Source organism: Bos indicus, chromosome 3 (genome assembly GCF_029378745.1).
Source record: "Bos indicus isolate NIAB-ARS_2022 breed Sahiwal x Tharparkar chromosome 3, NIAB-ARS_B.indTharparkar_mat_pri_1.0, whole genome shotgun sequence".
NCBI classification, from domain to species: Eukaryota; Metazoa; Chordata; class Mammalia; order Artiodactyla; family Bovidae; genus Bos; species Bos indicus.
Window position 1 is genome coordinate 32,054,930 of NC_091762.1, and position 12,612 is coordinate 32,067,541.

Sequence of the window (12,612 nt, forward strand, 5' to 3'; positions counted from 1 at the left end):
CAAAAAATGAACAATACTTATTTCACAGATTTGATATGCAGAAGAAATGGGATGTAAGGGCTTTACCTTCCAAAAAAAAAAAAAGTTCCCTTTTCCTTATAAGTCTCTCTAGAGATTGGGACATTTATCAGTAGTTCTCAACCTAACTATGAAAAATCTTTTATTCTCCACAGATTCCAGGTCTTCAAAGACTTTTGTCTATCAAATGCACTGATATTTTATTAACCAGATATATAATGGCTAATAAGAACCCTCAAACTGTCAAAGACATAAAAACTAATGAAACTCAATGCTGGGTTCCTGAGGCATAAGCACAATGTTTCATTTCATTAACAGCCTGCAAATCACCGCACTGTATGGTAAGGATAGTGTGGCGATTAGTCCCAAAGATTTGAGTTAATATAATTACTGGCCAAAGATACATAGTATTTCACCTGTATAAGTCTACTGAGAGCAAATACTAGGCTTTTTGCAGCATTAAAAATCTTTGGAAGGAATGATGCTAAAGCTGAAACTCCAGTACTCTGGCCACCTCATGCGAAGAGCTGACTCATTGGAAAAGACTCTGATGCTGGGAGGGATTGGGGGCAGGAGGAGAAGGGAACGACAGAGGATGAGATGGCTGGATGGCATCATTGACTCGATGGACTTGAGTCTGGGTGAACTCCGGGAGTTGGTGATGGACAGGGAGGCCTGGCGTGCTGCGATTCATGGGGTCGCAAAGAGTCGGACACGACTGAGCGACTGAACTGAACTGAACTGAACTGATTCTTATTTCTGCAGACCCCTGGGGGAAACACAATTTATGTATAAGTTAGTGATTTTCTGCATCTGGAAAAATACTGGTTACCCTGCAAATTTGTTTCAGCCAGATTCATTAGTAACCCCATCTTCAAAATCAAAAGTTGTACATATTTATCTATAAAGGTAGGTAGTGCTATCCTGTGAACTTCCTTTGTTTTTATAAAAACAAAATCCAAACCCTTCACCAGAGATTTATGTGATCTGTCCCTTGCCAACTTCATCTAGCAGTCTCCCCTCAGCTTACCACTCGTCAGTCATGACTAGCTGCTTCCTACTTTAGGGCTTTTACACCAACTGGCCCTCTTGTCTGGTTAACTTTTCTTGCTGATCATCACATGTCTGGCTTTATGTGACTGAGGTATCAGAATAAATATCATCAGGGAATTTTTTCCTCAGCACTCAATCTAAACCCTTACATCAGTATCATTTCTTCTTGTTATGGCTTCTTCATAGCATCTGTGACCTCTTAAATTATCTGTTCACTTATTTATTTATTTACTGTTTCTCTCCAAAACCACCAAACCCCACTGGTATAAAGAATTCCACATGACCAGTCTACTCATTGCCCTATCTCCAGTTCCTAAAATAGTACCAGGTAACCAATAATCACTCAATAAATATTTGTTGGCTAACCAGCCAAACTGTTTAAGATTATTCTGGGGAAGGTCTATGATTTCTTTGTTAAGAACTTATTTAGCATTTAAAACTGCTCATTCAAAAGGAATAAGAAATAATGTTCTTTTGATTAAAAAAAGAGTAAGAAATGTACACAATATTCAACCAGTGGGCTTTATTTTCTTTTATGACAATCCTTTGGGATAGAAAAATATGCAAATCTATTCATGTTTCACACACCTCATAGGTCACCTCATGCAAAAACTCAGTAAATTTTCTTTTTTTAATTTTAGCTTTATTGCAGTCTGACGTTTAAAACTGACTTTTCTTATAATAATATACCATGAGCTGCTAGCCACTCAATCTAATAACATTTTTCCTGCCAAGAAGCAAGAATGCTTCTAAGAATGTAAGAAGTACAGACTGGGAAGCCATAGCTGACATCACAGTGACAGTGTCAGCACGGCCCAAATCAGGGAAGATCCTGTTCTCAGCTATGACAGAAGAGAAGGAAGGAAGGAAAAGAGGGATCAGTCTGAGGAAAATCACTGTAGTTCTGATTTTGGTTGACAAACATAAATATCTTCAAATCAATTCAAAACAGAGTCAACTGGAATATTATAGCTTGAGACATTAAATCCCTGCTTTGACCATCTGAGGTCTCTAGTAAAAGAAATAATCACACAGTTCACCAGACCTGGGCTTATATGAGAAAAGCAAGTGTTTGTGGAAAACAAACAAACAAACAAACATATAATCCCCAATACTATATGCTACATTTGCTTATTAATTTAAAAATATTTTCAAGGATACTTGTAAAGTGGAGAGATGTGAATAAAAATAATAATGAGTTTATTTCTGAGTTTAGAAAATATTTGGAAACTAAAAGAAACATTAAGAAAAGGTATAAAACTCAATGGTTTAAAAATGCAAACACCCTGAATGTAACACAAACCTGTATTTACTTTTTTAAAATTGGAGGTTGCTTCTTTTCCCAACTGGTAACATAAAAGGAGACAGTAAGCAGATAATTCACAGCTCATGTGAGTTCACCTCTCAGTCAAAAAGAAATATTAATATCAATCTTTAGGCTAACTTGCTTACACAGTATTCAACCAAGTGGAAAGCACAGCTAGCATAGAGCTAGAAGCAGGTACCAGAATGGCTAAGAATGGCATTTGCTCTTTTTTTTTTAATTAAAAAGTACTGAAAGTGTTATTTTTTCTAAAGATCATGTACTTAATTTCCTATTTTTTGCTGTTCCATATTTCACTGTCTTCAACATTATAAGCCGCTTAATAAGAAGCTATACTTCACTTTTCATCACTTCTGCTCACAAAACTGATGTTTCTAAAGTCCAGTTACATTCATGAAAGCTGGAAAACCACATATAGGAGAATTTTACCTTACAGTTAAGTATTTTAAGATAGAAAGAAAGTGAAGTTGCTCAATTGTGTCATACTCTTTGCAACCCCACAGACTATGTAACCTGCCAGGCTCCTCTGTCCATGGAATTCTCCAGGCAATAATAATACTGGAGTGGGTTGCCATTTCCTTCATCTTCCCAACCCAGGGATCAAACCCAGATCTCCCACACTGCAGGCAGACTTTCTATCATCTGAGCCACCATGGAAGCCCTATTTTAAGATAATATCGCCAGCTGCTGCTGCTAAGTCGTGTCAGTCGTGTCCGACTCTGTGCGACCCCATAGACGGCAGCCCACCAGGCTCCCCCGTCCATGGGATTTTCCAGGCAAGAGTACTGGAGTGGGGTGCCATCGTCTTCTCCAGAAATATGTCTAAAAGTGAGGATTCTCTGTTAGCTAAGAACTCAAAATGCTAGATAAGTAAATTTCTGTAGGAGACTATATATTTATCAAAGAAATAGCATAAACATATGCTTTTTACTGATTAAAAAACAGGAATCTTTTACCGATCAATTTTTTTAAAAAACTCAGCAACGAACACAGCGTACAACCAGGGTCCTATTTTCTCTCAGAGGTTACACACCTAACTCTATATAGCCTATTCATTAGACTCAGACTCTTTTGAGTTTCATCTCCAAACTGGATATATCTGAAGATCTAGAGATCTTCACAATGGTTGATTCCCAGCAACACCCCCCCAAACCTTTCCTCTTGTTTTCTGTTAAACTCTCAGATCTTGGCTTACCTCTCATGTTTATTTTAGTAAAAGGAGATTAAATGCTCCTGTGTGTTTAAACCAGTCTCCCTGTCTTCAGTCTCTTTCTTCCTCAATTCATTCTGTACTCTGCATCTAGATTCATTTTCAAAAGATGAATGCTCTGATAGGATCTCATTCCTCATATCAAAACTTCCTGTGCTCCCGCATAAAGCCTATACTTCTCAACCTAGCACTCGATGACTTCCATAGTCCCGATCAATCTTGATGCCCTTACTGCCATTATTTTCTAATTATACACGCCTAGGCTTCTGTCAAATCAATCTTCTGTCCTCCAACTTGTCCTGAACTTTCTATCTTGGCTCATGTCATTCCTACCACACAAAGAATGTTCACCACTCCCTCTCAGCTGCCACTGCTTAAGGCCCCTTTGCATCTCTGCATTTATTTATGTAAATAAGGACACATACAAAAGATATGTTCTGCCCCGCCCAGCAAAACTGGCCCCAAATTTTCAAAGCCAACAACTGCCAGCTTTTATTAAATGCCTACTATGTGCTCAGCAGTCTTAAACAGTATTTCCAGTCCTCTCAACAATCCTATAAAGTAGGTATTATTATTCTCCTTTTACAGATGAGAAACCCAAAGCTCAAAAACATCAAACTATATATTTAGTAGTTATCCTCAAACTGTATACTCAGTAAGTTGCCTCAAATCATACACTGAGTAAGTGGCAAAGCAAGGATTTCAACACAGGCTGCTTAACTCTACAGCTATTGCTCTAAACACTAAGTTGTGTAGTTTGAGGGTTTTTTTTTAAGTCTGAATCATGTGACTATCCCTCTTCTCTATCTGAAATAATTTAGTTTTACATATTTCTACTTACTACACACTATAAAATAAGCCTTATCATGTCTGTTATTTTAGTAAAGGGAGAAGATTAAATACTATTTTTTTTGAAGAGAAGAAGAATACTGAAACTGTAATGTCAAGGAACATCTTTTTTGTCACAAAGATTACTTTTACTAAAATATTTTCAAAGAAATTCATTCTAAGAAACTTTTTCAAAGATGACTACAAATTAATAATCATACCCTTTGATGTTTTTACAGATTATTAATAATATGAGGATTTTGGGATCACCACCCAAGAACTGTAACTGGTATCTTTCAAGTTGGCAAAGATTGTAAAAACTGACCTACTCAATGCCATTTAAGGTGCAGAGAGACACACGTTCATACACAGGGTAACCACCCTTTGATCCAGTTATTCCACTTCTGGGAATCTACCCTAAAGGAAAATTAGAAAAAAAAAAAAAAAAAGAGATGCAATCAAGGATAAATGTACAAAAATGTCTGTCCCAGTGTTATTTAAAATAGTAGTATTATAAAGATCAACCTAAGAGTCCCACACTAGGAGAACAATAACCTGTTCAGAGATAAAAGCAGGGGCAAAACCACATTTACAGAAGTATAATTTCAGAGGTTTTTTTTTTTTTTTTTAATTGAAAAGAAGTAAGAAAGGAGAACTAAAAAAACGTAAATCGAAATGTTTGTAGAAATTATCTCTGGGCGATAGGTTTATGGGTAATCTTCAATTTCTTCTTTACATTTACGCTCTTTTCAAAATTTGCCACCACAATGAACATGAATTAGCTTAAACAAGAAAAAAGGTTTAAGCAGTTATAACCCTGAAATATCGGAGAAGGCAATGGCACCCCACTCCAGTACTCTTGCCTGGAGAATCCCATGGACGGAGGAGCCTGGTAGGCTGAAGTCCATGGGGTTGCTGAGGGTCGGACACAACTGAGCAACTTCACTTTCACTTTTCACTTTTATGCACTGGGGAAGGAAATGGCAACCCACTCCAGTCTTCTTGCCTGGAGAATCCCAGGGACGGGGGAGCCTGGTGGGCTGCCGTCTATGGGGTCACACAGAGTTGGACACAACTGAAGTGACTTAGCAGCAGCAACCTCTGAAATATGGCCCTGAAACAAACAAGGGCATATTGCATGGAGTAGAAACTACACTTCCTACTGCAAAGAAAGCATCAAACTTGTTTTCCTTCCAGCTTTTATTAGGCTTACTTGTACTTTTAGACTGTATAAAGAATGTCATCCAAAACTCAGTAGTACTCATGAAATCACACAAGGCTATCTAAAAGTCAGCCAATACTCCAGCAGAAAGCACCACAGTTAAATGAACTGTTTTATTGTATGCCTATTGAGGATAATAAATGTCCAATTAATCCTAACTCAAAACATGCAAAATGGAAAAACCAGAAAAACTATTCTCATTTCACAAATTGACTAAATATACTGCTGTTGCCTTATAAGCACATCACAGTTAGGTCTGGGAGGAACTTGAAAATAAAGCTGGCAAACTACCAACAACATCACTAAAAATGCACACTGATGCATTTGACTACTATCTTTTATTTTAGTGGATAGCTCACTTCAGTGGCACAGGATGATTTTAATCATTGTAGAAAAAATATTAAGCTGTCCTTCCAAAAAAAAAAAAAAACCTCCAAAATGTCTCACATTAAACATCAGAATTAAAACTGTTAGCTGAACCAGGAAAAAACTTACCTACAATGTAGCGTATATGCAGAAAAGCAATTTGGAAAAAAAAAGACCAACTGAAGTAAAATAGGTAGTTGAACAAGCAATTCTTATTTTACTATATACTTTAACCAATGGGAGTCTGGTTTGCTCGAATACTAAAAAGCTGTTAGAAAATAAGACTACAGAAATAGTTGTTAGCAACTGAAAGAGAATTAAAATATCACAAAGATTTTACTTAGAAAATGAGTATTGTTCTATTTTTACTCAATCATGAAAACACAACATTTATTTATAAAACATATGTCAGGTTCTGGCAAACAAAATAAATTACTAGACTATAATAAATTCCTTAGAGTAGAAATTACATCCCCACGTCTCCGTTTCCATCAAACAGCCTAATACTGGGTCACTCACACATCTGTTCAATGACTGAATCTGAAATCTATTAATGAAATTATGCAATATTTCCACAACTACACAATGAAATTTAAAAGGTAGTTTAAAAGACATCAGTGATTTGGGATAGACACTGAAAACTACATAAAACCCAAAGATTAGTGTTAAATGTCAGCTGCTAAAATAATTAAGTTATGGTTGCTTGCTTAATATTCTATACAATACTTGTCTAGAACAGAATGACTATGAATTTAAAAATATCACGAAAAATAGTGAATGAATTTACTCTCTGGATCACACATTTGACAGATCTGAAATGTTCAGTCTGCAATACGAATTCCTACTATTACTTAGAATCTTATATAAGTGGCATTTGGGCTTTGTCCAAAGAAACAGTTGTACCCAGTTTTTTGTGTCTCTTCATCTTTATACTTTTGTCACTGATAACTAAGCTACAGTTCTGAGTGAGTATAACATAGCACTGCAAACAACCATGCATGTTACAGGCATACATATGTACTTGTAGATTCAAAGTCATCTCAAGCTTTAATTAATCCAACAGTGTCTTTTATCAGTTATGTGTAGTTTCAGTTCAGTTCAGTTCAGTCACTCAGTTGTGTCTGACTCTTTGCGACCCCATGAATCACAGCACGCCAGGCCTCCCTGTCCATCACCATCTCCCAGAGTTCACTCAGACTGTGTGAGTGAACACACACAGTGTCCATCGAGTCAGTGATGCCATCCAGCCATCTCATCCTCTGTCGTCCCCTTCTCCTCCTGCCCCCAATCCCTCCCAGCATCAGAGTCTTTTCCAATGAGTCAACTCTTCACATGAGGTGGCCAAAGTACTGGAGTTTCAGCTTTAGCATCATTCCTTCCAAAGAACACCCAGGGCTGATCTCCTTTAGAATGGACTTAGTGTAGTTTAGTACATTCCTATCCTTATGAGATATAGCCTAATTTAAATATATTCTGAAACCAAACAAAGAATTATGCATTTAATCCTAAATTTGGTTAATTTTACCATTCCACACTTTGAACCACTCTCTATCAATGTGAACTAAATAAATAGGGTGGAGATAGGAAACTATCTCTATCCCTGGAAAAACTGGATATGCAAAGAAATCTTCTTTTCCAGATTTATCTAATCTAAATTTATACAGCCTAAATAAGTCATTAGAACTTTAAAAAAAAGCTATTAGTCTAATAATTGAAAATAATTTCATAGAACATATTTAATCCTCCATGTGTATATCATGTACTTCTGAAAAATTATAATAAAAGGATGGTTTTTAGACCATTTAACAAAAGTATACTATCTCAACTCCACCTTAACCATCATACACAATTTCCTTTGCACCTTTTACCTCTAAAAGGCCTATTTTCAAGTGGAAATGAGAGCAGGGCACAGTTCTCTGCTGAACTGCTTAATGGATCAGAACACTGTGATAAACTAAATTTATAGGTTCAATACTAATCTGGATCTTTTAACTCTGAAACAAACTACTTTCTTAATCAGTCATCTCAAAATTGAATGCAAACAGGATTGGAGAGAGCATGTGTGAACCTTCATTGCATACTCATAACCACTATTACAAAAATTCAACATGTAAAATGGCCAATACTTTCTCTGTATATGAAAGTGAAAAGCACAAAAAACTACCATTTGTAATCTCCAAATTTCAGACACAAACAAAAGGGAAAAAAATGGACCCTTCATCTGTCTCAGTAACATAAGAAAGCTTAAGTATTTTTATTTTAAACAGTAATCATTTCCATAAGATATGAATTTGGCATTAAGTCATATAGCAGTATATGACATCAGAACGAGCAGAAAATACTTGGCAATATGCTATAACTCTTTTTAAAATTGATGAGTTCAATTTGAAAGGAACATTAGGAGGAAGTAAGTTTATGTTCACAATTTTAAACTTACCACAACATTAAGATATAAATGCTTTATACAAGGTATTTCTATTGACCTTCTAAAATGAGAATTTTAGAACTGGGAGCTTAGAGGTTATATGAGGTTCAATGGACATTTGCTGGGTCCCTAGCACGTGTGAGACACAGTGCTCGGTGCTTGCAGGTAAACTCCATTGGCTCAGCCCACTCACTTTATAGATGCTGGAGTTTCTGCTCATGTCAAATCAAGCCTTTTAGACTTCTGAATTAGAAATGCTGAGCAATGCCATCACAATGGTATAATTCTATTAAAACAGACTGATATCATCCTTCCTCATAATCTAAATAAAATTTCAAAGAGGCAATGTTGACTTAACAGAAACAATAGTCTCTGTGTTTTGAATAACTTACAAAGAATTACAACAATTTAAAAATTCAACTGTGAGAGTCCTCAACTAAGTGCTAGTTGCATAATTTACTGCAAAGAACAAAACAGAGGCTATCAGAGATTTAAGATTCTAAAGACATACAAAACAGAAATTAACCTAATCGCTGATACCATTGAAAAGTCCTTTTATAAGAAAAAAAGAACTAATATGAAAAATTAGGTACTTGACTGGGATATCTATTCTTTATAAAAGACCACCAACCATATACTAACAAAGTTCTTGAGTAATAGTAAACACTGACAAGATTTTAAGTTATTTAACTATGAGATCACAAATTATGACATAATATAAAACTTCCTGAGGGCAGAGACCCTGTCTAATCCAACTGTTATCCCCAACAATTAGCACCCTGTTATTAAAATGTTAGAGAGTTGAACGAACGTTATGAACTCATGTGAGCTACTGGAAAATTCAACCTAATGATCTAAAAGGTCTCTTTTTATAATTCAAATTGTTTAAGTATTAAATAATATTCACTCAAGTAACATTGCATGAAACTTCAGATCAACAACTGTGGCTGTCACTTTAGTACAAACTACTCTCTGAAGGAATTAATAGATACACCAAGAAGACAAGTATATTTATATACTTTGATTCAGTAGTCCTTCTGGAAATCAATTCCAAGGAAATATTAAAAAAGAAAGAAAATGTTGCATACACAAAAGTGTTCGTTTCATTGTTATTTTCAATAAGGGGTAAAGGAAACTATCTATATGCCCAAGAACAGGCAGACAGACTATTTTGCAACCATGCAAAAAGGTTTAAAATGAACATTAACCTCCTAATTGGTCTTTCTGCTTCCACTCCCTGCTGCCTTCCCCAAGTTGATTTTCACATAGCAGCCAGAACAGTTCCCATAGACTTAAGTCAGAACAGTTCTCTCTTCTACCCAAAACCCTCCAGTGGTTTCCCATTTCATTCAAAGTAAAATTCAAAGTTCTGACCACTGCCTACAGGCTTTACAGTGGCCGCAGCCACTTCTCTAATCTCAAGCTCTCTCATTTTCCCTCCTGCTTACTGGCCTTCTCCAAAAGGCCAAGTACACTGAGTGGTCTCTGCCTGTTATCTTCTTCCCCTAGAGAGCATAAATTCCTCACTTTCTTCAGGTCTCTACTCCAGCATCATGTCTTCCCTGGCTACCATTCCTTGCCACTCTCTGTACCCTCTAACCCCACTTTACTCTTCTGCATATTTCTTACCATCGGACTTATTCTGTATTTATATGGTTATGGCCCATCTCTCCTGATTAGTATATAAACTCCATGATAGCAAGGACTTTGTTTTATTCACATAATAGGCGTTTAAAAAGCACTTGTTAAACAGATACTGAATACTGATACAATAATTATTAACTACACCAAAAACCATGCATATAAACAAACTTGGGAGAGAATAGGAAAAATGATCTGTGAACCTTTTTTAGTGATCATATTGCTAAGGAGTTTAAACAACAAAAAATGTAAGTCAGTCGTGATTATGATTTTAAGCTGTCAATAGTGACTATGACAATCTTATCTCCCTCAAAGCCATTTGTTTAGAATTATGAGAACTTTTCCCATAAAACTGTTAATAACAATCAGTCTTAAAATCTTGTTCCCAAAGACCCAAATAAGTCTGTGAGGGTAGACACTCATGCTTGAGGTCACACAGAAAGTGAACAAAGGCTTCTGAACACTTTTAATATAGAACTGAATAATACTCAGAGTTTACATTTAAGACAAGCACCCATGGTTGGCTTCAGACAGTCCCTAAAGATGTAAAATTCTGTACCTAAATGTCTATTACTTCTTTCCTGAGGAGAGAGTCTATATGTGCATTTCATTATATTCTCAAAGGTATCAGTGGCCCAGAAAAGGTTAATAATTACTATTTTGTATGTTGGAAGTGAAGTGAAATCTAATTTGAGCTACCTCTCAAAGGATAGAAAATATATAAAACCAAGACACATCTTTGCAATAACACATTTCATTCAAGAAATACCAAGTGCCTACCATGTGCCGGGCATGGTGTGATTTTGAGCACCTTACACTTAACCATATTTTGTAGTACATAATTCAAAATACATAGGAAACAAGATTCACTGAAACACCAGACTAAAAAGAAATCCAGCGAACACAAATATAATTTCAAACAGAAAGTGGTATAGGAAATCATAATACAGACAGAAAGGAGCTCAGGGCCTGATTTAGTGCTTATTATGTCAAAATATCCACAGATACCAGTTACATCAAAAGAAAAGAAAAACTACACACACGTGTGCCCACCCCCACACACTGTGACAGGAAACCAAAATAAAGTTTCCAAATCCTGTTTCCAGCAGCATCCCTTCTGAGACTGCCCTTCAGCATGCTTTTGAAGGTAGGAGCTTCACGTTAAAACTAAAGGCTGATACTTTACTCTTACTGTGATAAAAACAAAAAGAATCATTTCAAACCCAGCAGACAGAAAACTGTGGCCACCTGTACGACTGTGACCCATTAACCTCCTGCCCTGTTATTCCCTTTCTTTTTATACCCCACTTCCTTCAAAGCAGTGACAGAATGGTCTTCCCTCCCAAAATGGAATGACTCCTGAACGCTAGTTCTTTTTCCAAGAGGTCCAAAGGTCCCCTAAACTCTGCTTCTTAGCCCTGTGAGTTGATGTCTTCCCCTCATCTTTTCCCCATAGCAGTAAATTACACAATTCAGCTGAGGACACCGTCCTTAACTTCCTGAATAAGGGGGCAAAAAGACACTCCTACCAGTCCAGCCTGAAGGAAAACAAGAATCACACGGTGACCTCTTCCCTAACAAAATTCAGGGAGGAAGCAGAGACCCAAGAAAGGCCACGCCGAAAAGACGAACACATGGCATGCTACGGAAGACGCGGGGGACAGAGGGCGGGAAAGGGGCTGAGAGGTGGAGTGGGGTGTAAAGATGTCAGCTCTGTGCGCTAGGGGAATGAAGAAATGCGAGATCCCGAACCCTGACAAGTGAACACAGAAAGGACACCGCTCCCGTCTACCCACACTTCTCCAGCAGTCCAGCGAGGTCAGAAAATTCACCCAACCCTCCAACTCCCTTCTTCGTGTGCCCCCCAAAGGGTGAAATGGGTTTGAAAGAAGAGCTGACACTAGTCAGGGTACAAGCAAGAAAAAAAATGAAGCGATGTCCAATCTAGTACCTCTCTCAGGCAGCAAGGGGCGAGGGCACAGTGTCCCGGGAGATGGAGAGGGAAATGGGCTTGTGCCATGACACCTCGGGGAGTTGGAGGGTGGGGGACACAATGTCCTCTTTCTCTCCCACACCCGGCCCGGGCCCCTCCCGTCCCTCTCCCGCAGGCCCAGCCACAGTCGACCGGCTCGGTCCGCGGGCGTGGTTGGCTCCGGCCCCGGTGGCTGCGGCCGGGCCTCCCCAAGTCCTGGCCCCTCCCGCCGGCCAGGCCCCCGGGCCGCCGCCCCGGACACCGAGGGAACACGGAGGAGGAAGGGGGAGCCAGGGGACTGACCGGCGACAGGAGCCGCCTCGGCCCGGACTCGTCCGACCCGCGCCCCTCGCTCCCTCTGGGGCCGGCTCCGGCTCCCCGCCCCTCACTCACCCCCCCGGTCCGGCACCTCCTCCACCTCCTCCTCCTCCTCCTCCCTCCTCTCGGCCGTGGCTCCTGCTCCGGCTCTACGCGGCGACGGCGGCGGTAGCGGCCTCGAGAGCAGCGGCGGCGGAGCCTCCAGAACGCGCACGCACGCAGCACGCAGGCCCCG

The 12,612-nt window shown here is 38.6% G+C and overlaps 1 protein-coding gene across 1 annotated transcript in view; it reads right to left on the reverse strand.

Moving 5' to 3' along the window:
• Positions 1–12,595, reverse strand: part of RAP1A (RAP1A, member of RAS oncogene family) — an 83,452-nt gene extending 70,857 nt beyond the window's left edge. Inside the window, exon 1 of the mRNA XM_019956833.2 lies at positions 12,453–12,595. The gene's annotated coding sequence lies outside the window, so the exon portion shown is untranslated. The remainder of the gene's footprint in view (positions 1–12,452) is intronic.
• Positions 12,596–12,612: the final 17 nt, after the last annotated feature.